Here is an 8,851-nt window from a genome sequence, read left to right as displayed (position 1 = left end):
CTGCTGTCCCAGGCCATAGCAGAGAGCTGGATGAGAAGTGGAGCAGCCGGGTCTTGAACTAGCACCCATATGGGATGCCGGCGCTTCAGGCCAGGGCTTTAACCTGCTGCGCCACAGCGCCAGCCCCCTTGTTTTTCCTTTAAATCTTTGAATATCTAGATTTTAGTTTAGATTAAGAAATGAAATAGGGCCGGCGCTGCGGCTCACTAGGCTAATCCTCTGCCTTGCAGTGTCGGCACACCGGGTTTTAGTCCCGGTTGGGGCGCCGGATTCTGTCCCGGTTGCCCCTCTTCCAGGCCAGCTCTCTGCTGTAGCCAGGGAGTGCAGTGGAGGATGGCCCAAGTACTTGGGCCCTGCACCCCATGGGAGACCAGGAGAAGCACCTGGCTCCTGCCTTCGGATCAGCGCAGTGCGCTGGCCGCAGCGCGCTGCCTACGGCGGCCATTGGAGGGTGAACCAACAGCAAAGGAAGACCTTTCTCTCTGTCTCTTTCTCTCACTGTCCACTCTGCCTGACAAAAATAAATAAATAAAAATAAAAAAAAAAAGAAATGAAATAGAGATCCTGTTTTATTTCTCTTACATCAATTGTCCTTTTCTACCTTATCATTCTACCTTATCATATACTAAATTACAAAGTAATCTTATTGTAAATTTTTAATGACTATATTCCATTTGTGGAAATTATCACTTAAGGTTCTCTTGTGATTATTGAACTTAAGTATTGATATGAAGAAAGGAAAATGGGTTTCAGCTTTGTATTATGATAATTCTCTTTTTTTTGTTTTTTTGGGTTTTTTTTTTTTTTTTTTTTTTTTTTTGGACAGGCAGAGTGGACAGTGAGAGAGAGAGACAGAGAGAAAGGTCTTCCTTTTGCCATTGGTTCACCCTCCAATGGCCGCCGCGGCCAGTGTGCTGCGGCTGTCGCACCGCGCTGATCCAATGGCAGGAGTCAGGTACTTCTCCTGGTCTCCCATGGGGTGCAGGGCCCAAGCACTTGGGCCATCCTCCACTGCACTCCCTGGCCACAGCAGAGAGCTGGCCTGGAAGAAGGGCAACCGGGACAAAATCCGGTGCCCCGACCGGGACTAGAACCCGGTGTGCCGGCGCCGCAAGGCGGAGGATTAGCCTAGTGAGCCTCGGCACTGATAATTCTCCTTTATGAACTATTTTTCCCTTAAAAAATAAAGGCCAGGAGAAGAAAGGGATAGGAAAAATTTGATTAAGTGGCAATGAGTTATTGGGAGAAAGGAGAAAGAAGTTCTGGTGTTATCTTGCAGAGTAGGGTGACTATAGACAATTACAATATATTGTATATATTTTTTAAAGATTTATTTGTTTATTTGAAAGGCAGAGTTATAGAGAGGCAGAGGCAGAGAGAGAGAGAGAGAGAGAGAGAGAAACAGAGACAGAGGTATTCTATCCACTGATTCACTCCCCAAATGACCACAATGGCCAGAGCTGTGTTGATCCAAAGCCAGGAGCCAGGAGCTTCTTTCAGGTCTCCCACATAGGTGCAAGGGCCCAAGCTCTTGGGCCATCTTGTGCCGCTTTCCCAAGCCATAGCAGGTAGCTGAATGGTAAGTGGAGCAGCCAGGACTCGAACCGGCACCCAGATGGGATGCCAGCACTGCAGGCAGCATCTTTATCTGCTACGCCACAGCAATGGCCCCTACTGTATATATTTTTAAAAGCTAGGAAAAAAAGAGGAGACATATGTTTACCCTGATTTGAACATTATATAATCTATATAAATACGTACTAAAACAATCACACGGTACCCCAAAAAGGTGTATAGTTTCTGTGCATCAGTTTAAAGATTAAATTAAAAAACAAAAGCCAAAGATTTAGTTGAGTGTATTTTGGCTCAGTTTTTATAGAAGTGTGAAAAGTGAAATCTGACTTTGAAGAAATATTGCTTAACTTATCCAATCCCCTTATTTATAGATAAGGAAACTGAGGCCCCAAACGGTGATTATTTAGCAAATAATGCTGCTAGTTACTTGGGATTCTTCCCGTTGCAAACAGCAGAAATACAACTCAAAATGCCTCAAGCCAAAAAACAGATTTCTTAACTGAAAGCTAATCATTTACCATCAGTCAGGTGGACATCAGAGAATCAGTGATGCATAAGAAACACTCCTGGGTGAAGTTTGGCACAGTGTTAAGACGTTACTTGGGACACCCACATCCCATATTGGAGTGCCTGGTTCTAGACCTGGCTCCATTTCCGATTCCAGCTTCCTGCTAATGCAGATCGTGGGAGGCAGCAGGTCAGAGCTCAAGGACTTGAGCTGGCTGCTGCTCATGTGGGAGACCCTGATTAAGTTCCTAGCTCCTCACTTCAGCCTGGCCTACACCCAGCTGTTGCAGGCATTTGGGAGATCTTTGGTTCGCTCTCGCGCTCTCTCTCTCTTTCTGCATTTCAAATAAGTTTTTAAAAACTAAATTCTAAGAACACTCCGTGCTCTTGAAAAGTCTAGTGGACATATTTACAGTCTAATATAAAAGAGTTGAACCAGGTGATACCAAAAGTCTCTTCCAGCTCTGAAGTTCTGAGATTCTGTTGAATGGGACATTGCTCTCTTAGTGCCTAAGTGGTCGAGTTTATTTACCAACAACATGGTTCATTTTTCCTCCTATGCTAAGCACTCAAGTGAATGTAAAAAAAAAAAAAAGTAGGTTCTAATGACTGCTGCCCTTGTTTGGCATTGGGGGAGGCAAGATCAGTGCTGCTTATCAAATAACTACTACAGAGGGAATATAGGGCTGTCTCAAAGCAAAACAACAAGGAACGGGAAGCCTCACTGAGCCCTCCTCATTGTGCTCCTAGCTCCTGTACCTGCTGGATAGCTGGTGTCCTACAGATCCCCATTGACCAGACCCACCAAACATGACTTGTCCCATGCTCCCTTGCCACTTTTACCCTGGAGACGAGTGCTTGACTTTTTCACCTCTTTGTGCCTCATGTCTTTCAGATCTTCATCCTAGCTCCATATTAGCATCACCAAGGGAGTGTTTGAAACATACTGAGGCCCAGCTCTCCATCCCCAGGGATTCTGATTTAATTGGTTTGATATGAGGTCCAAACGTTGGTCTGGCTTTTATTGTTTTGTTTGTTTAGTTTCTAAAATCCCCAGCAGATGATTCTAATGTATAGACAGAATCAAGACCTCTGGCTTTAAAACCAGAGTTGCTCCATTTTCACCTGCTGGTTAAATCTCCAGTCTGGATTCTGAACCCAATTCTGTTTCCATCCAGAGAGAATTCAAGAATTCTTAGGCACAGCAGCTCACCAGCTCAACATTCAGGACCTAATCCCACTGTGGCCTGGTCCCCCATGTCAGTAATTACAGTCTGTTGTTGTTCATGTCATTAGGCCCCTGCCCCGAGGGAACATAAGGGGTGAAGGAAGAGGAAACTGTTGCTGAGCAGGTAAAATAGCAGGTGTGTAATGCTCACCCACTCATTTCAGCCCCAGCCCCTGCTCAAACCATGTTAACGAAGTTAAGGTGTAAGCAGCATCACTTAGCAACAGGTGTGAGTAGGAAATCATCTGACCCAGCACCTCTTCAGCCATGCTTATGTTAAGCTGTCAAATATTTCTCTTTATGTCACTACACCCTCTGTTCATGACACCTTACTAACCTCTTTCCCAGAGACTCCTCATCTTTAACTTCTTTCTTTTTTCTCCTTCTTTTAATTTGTGCCCAATTATGTCCAGGATCTTCTCTCCCTTGATCAGCTTTTTATTTTAAAAGAATTATTTTTGTTTTTTTCAAAGACAGAGTTACAGAGAGAGGTAGAGCCAGAGAGAGAGATGTCTTCCATTCTGCTGGTTCACTCCACAGATGACCACAGCAGCCAGGGCTGGGCCGATCCAAAGCCAGGAGCCAGGAGCTTCCTCCAGGTCTTGCACGTGGGTGCAGGGGCCCAAGGAATTGGGCCATCTTCTGTTTTCCCAGGCCATAGCAGAGAGCTGGCTTGGAAGAGGAGCAGCTGGGACCCAAACCGGCACTCATGTGGGATGCCGGTGCCACAGGCTGGGGCTTCAACCCGCTGCGCCACATACCGGCCCCTCTTGATCCATTTTTACAAACCTCCTGCATCATATGACTATAACCATGCATGAGCATGACTGATGTTGTTGGTATCTTTAAGCCAAAGAAATGGGAATCTGTTCCACATTTTTTACAAGTGGAATCTTGATATGAAAATAAAGAACAACCTCTAGAGTCCACAAAAGTGCTGATAAACACTCTTCAGAATTCTCATAAAGGTCAGTATTTTCTTTATTCTTCACATGTGAAACTTTCTCATCAGAACCAGCACCCAGTAGCACAACATCATAACATAAAGATTTTCAATCAGTTTGTCATTTTCTGCATTGACACTTATTTTGCATCAGTTTTCTTTCTCAATATTTTTTCCTTATATTTTTACACCATTTCATTTTGTGGGGTATCTCAGAACATTCGCACAATCTATAATATTGTTTTCATTGGAACATCTCCAGTACTGACAAAGTTTTGGCACCCAACCATCTGTAAATTGAGGACTGTGGGACTAGAGCTAGCACCCTACTGGGCATCCCTTAACTCAGAAATCTACCTTTGCGGTGTCAGGGGGACAGTCCCTGAGGGTCTCCAAAGGAGAGGAGTGAGTTCGAGGGCTGATTTTAAAGACAGGTGTTTCTGTTGATAAGATCACTTCCCAACCATCAGTGAGATGAAGGGGTTGCTCTTGTCTTTGTCCCAGCAGAACCTGCTGAATATTATCTTCCTGGTGCCAAGGGGAGTTTCATGACACAGAACCCCTTGTACCCAATTAGGGTGGCAATCTGAAGAAGCAATCCCTATTATAATGCTTAGAACAATTCTCGGAAAAGTGCCTTTAAAATTCTAATATTTTCTAATTAAAGATAAGTGCTCCAAAATATATTCATTTTTTTGACATCCAATATAAACCTAAGATTAATTTTATTTCTCTTTTGACCAGGTAATGTGATTCTCTATGAACATCAGCAAAACTCAAAAAAATAAAAGAATTTTCAAATGTCTTTCAGCATATAAAACAATTAAATTTTTCTCTATTGTGTGTTCTGCATTGTCCTTTAGAATATCACAATCAGGATTTGTGATCTGCATGTATTTTTAGTACATATTTAAATTAACCATTGTGAATCAAGTATCCTAAGATCATTTAATTAACTGCCTGCCTTATCTAACTCTCTACTTAAATTTCTTCCCCAGACATATTACTCCTACAGACTGAATTATTCATCTCACCAAGTTTCTAGCCCGTCAAGGTCGCTTGCTTTCTAGCCAGAGTGCTCTTGTGAAAGCAAGTGTCAGCTCAACAAATACTTTCTCTTTTATTAAAAGATAAGAGTAAAGATCCGCTATGTCTAAAAATAGACACTTGGAGCTTAGAATCTGTCAGACCATATGCTGTACAATGCCAAGATCCAGGACACAAAGACATCCTTCTCCTGGGGGTAGGTATTATTACAATCATTCTAGGGGATTAAGTGCCAGCTCTTCTGTGTGAATGTAGTCGTGTAAACATCTTTAGAAGAGAAACAGATATGAATTCCTGGGGAGGGCAAAGGCAAAACATTAGTGAATTAGCACTAATCTCATCTGTGTGCATTTGCACCTATGTTACAAAAATGTGAACTCTTTTGGTGCTCTTAAGATTGTTTTTAGAAAAGTACTTGTTTCTTATCAAGATGTGAGACCATCTTTATACATAAGACAGCAGTTTTTAAAATGCTATAAATGTAATTCATTTTTCTGTATTGAAATCTTATAATTTTTCTGTCAAAGATATCACTTTATTGATTTAAAACTTTAAAACTTCTTTTAAAGATTTTTAATGCATTTTCAAACCTTTTGCCCCTAATCTCTAAATATGTTTTAAGTATATGGTGCCCATCTTATAGTATTTTAAAAGTTTCAGAGGGGCCGGCGCCACGGCTCACTAGACTAATCCTCCGCCTTGCGGCACCGGCACACCGAGTTCTAGTCCCGGTTGGGGCGCTGGATTCTGTCCCGGTTGCTCCTCTTCCAGGCCAGCTCTCTACTGTGGCCCGGGAGTGCAGTGGAGGATGGCCCAAGTGCTTGGGCCCTGCACCCATATGGGAGACCAGGAGAAGCACCTGGCTCCTGCCATCGGATCAGCGTGGTGCGCCAGCCGCAGCGCACCGGCCGTGGTGGCCATTGGAGGGTGAACCAACGGCAAAAGGAAGACCTTTCTCTCTTTCTCTCTCTCACTGTCCACTCTGCCTGTCAAAAAAAAAAAAAAAAGTTTCAGATGGTAGACTCAGCCTCTTCAGAGATGTGATTTCAGTAGAATGCTGGGCAGTCATTCTGAAGCTGTGTACATGGTACACTGGAGCAACGTACCAGTTACCAAATGTAGACACAAGCTAGTCCAGCCTGCAGAGGGGATTCTCTTCGTAACTACCAAATTTCCAATTTTCTTTAGGTTGGAGAGACCCTACCACATTGGTATATTTACAAAACCAAACATGGCAAGCTGAAAGGTAGAAACATCTGTTCTTTGTCAACTAACAAAAGAACTTTAGGCCTTATCGAGTGAAGGAAGGAGTAAGAGGAAATTAAAAGTAATATCACATGGTACATGTCTTCTAGGTCTCAAAATTTCATTTCTGTTAGTATTCAAAATATGTGTGTATGTGTATTTAAACATACACATAACAAAGATACTAAAACATATGCAATAACAGCTAAATTTCTTTTTCCTCAGTTAGCTGGTTCCCCTCTTTGGAGGTAAACGTTGCATGGCAATCCATGCACTTGCCAACATACATGCATAGATTTTTCCCTTGCTCTCTCTCTTCTCCCTATTTTCACATACACACAAAATAGTATGCCATGTTCTTTGCCCTGTTCCTTGGTTTTTAATTCTTGGAGTTTGTTCAATCAATAAATATAAAGGTCATCATTCAAGTAAATGGCTGCAGAGTGCTCCACTGTATATCATGTTATCTAAATAATCTCTTTTTTTAACTTTTTCTTAAAGATTTATTTATTTGAAAGTCAGAGTTACACAGAGAGAGGAGAGACAGAGAGAGAGGTCTTCCCTCCAGTGGTTCACTACCCAATTGGCTGCAACGGCCGTAGCTGTGCCGATCCGAAGCCAGGAGCTTCTTCTGCGTCTCCCATATGGGTGCAGGGGCTTAAGGACTTGGGCCATCTCCCACAGCTTTCCCAGGCCATAGCAAAGAGCAGGATTGGAAGTGGAGTAGCCAGGACTCGAACTGGCATCCATATGGGATGCTGGCTCTTCAGGCCAGGCCTTTAACCTGCTGCGCCATAGCGCTGGCCCCCTAAATAATATCTTTAAGATGAGCACATGAATGTTTTCTGTCTGTTCCAATAGACTACAAAAAATATTTCATGCACAAATATTTTGTGTTGCACACATGTGATATCTATATTAGGGCTGGTGCTGTGGCACAGTGGGTTAAGCAGCTGTCTGCAGCACCAGTATCCCTAGCATCCTGTGTGGGTACCAGTTCAAGTCCCAGCTGCTCCACTTTCGATACAGCTCTCTGTTTGTGTGCCTGGGAAAGCAGCAGGAGATGGCCCAAGTGGGACACCCATAAAGCTTGTGGCTCCTGGTTTTGGTCTGGCCCAGCCCAAGCTGTTGCAGCCATTACTGGAGAGTGAACTAGCAAATAGAAGTTCTCTCTCTCTTTCTAACTCTGACTTGCAAATAAATAAATAATTCTTTAATAAAATTGAGTAAGTAACTAGGACTTAAAATTATTGAATCAAGAAGGTTGAGCATTTTAAAAAATCTCATTGATAGAATCAAATTTCCTTACATAAAACTTGTGCCGATTTTCACTCTTGTATGAGTAATGTGTGAAAAGGAAACAATGTTTTCAGCTAGGATCCACTTCACATTGGTGTCCAAAGTGAAAAAAAGAATAGACTGTTCTTTTCATGTGTTACAAATGTCAGAATAAGTCCAATATCTGAATGATAGAAAATATAAAATGACTAAAAAGGACAGAACGTATAGTTTGAAAATAGTGAAAGTATATAATAGCCATTTTAGTTTGTGGACAAGCAAGAAAATCATCTTCTCATTATGAGAGGATTTTGAATTATGTTTTTCAAAACCATGAAAATTTAAATTTTTCTTTCTGCTTCTATTCACAATGCTATTTTTAAAAGTAATAAATAGCTATTTCCAAAAATAATAATTAAAAAGAAAATATTTCATGGGATACATAAAACTTTGATACATAAAACAAATAAGTATGTAACTACACCATGACCTTCTTATCTGTGTTACAATAATAGGCATTATAGTATTATAAGAGTCTAAATTAGCCCACAAATTGATGAATCACTATTCTGGACATAAATCTTAAAATTATTTTAAGGAGGGGCCCGCGCCGTGGCTCACTTGGTTAATCCTCCGCCTGCAGCGCCGGCATCCCATATGGGCACCCGGTTCTAGTTCCAGTTGCTCCTCTTCCAGTCCAGCTCTCTGCTGTGGCCCGGGAGTGCAGTGGAGGATGGCCCAAGTGTTTGGGCCCTGCACCCCATGGGAGACCAGGGGGAAGCACCTGACTCCTGGCTTCGGATCAGCGTAGTTCCAGCAGTAGCGGCCATTTGCGGGGGTGACCCAACAGAAGGAAGACCTCTCTCTCTCTCTCTCTCTCTTTCTCTCTCTCTCACTGTCCAGAACTCAAATAAATTTAAAAAAATTATTTTAGGGAAAAAACACTCAAAAATATATTAAATAAAAGGATGTAAATTCTGACCAGAAGATCAAATACTCTTTCTTTATTAAATGTTTATTTCTTTTTA

Source organism: Oryctolagus cuniculus, chromosome 16, assembly GCF_051225735.1.
Source record: "Oryctolagus cuniculus isolate XC-2025 breed Fujian yellow rabbit chromosome 16, ASM5122573v1, whole genome shotgun sequence".
Taxonomy (NCBI): Eukaryota; Metazoa; Chordata; class Mammalia; order Lagomorpha; family Leporidae; genus Oryctolagus; species Oryctolagus cuniculus.
This window is presented reverse-complemented; position numbering follows the sequence as displayed.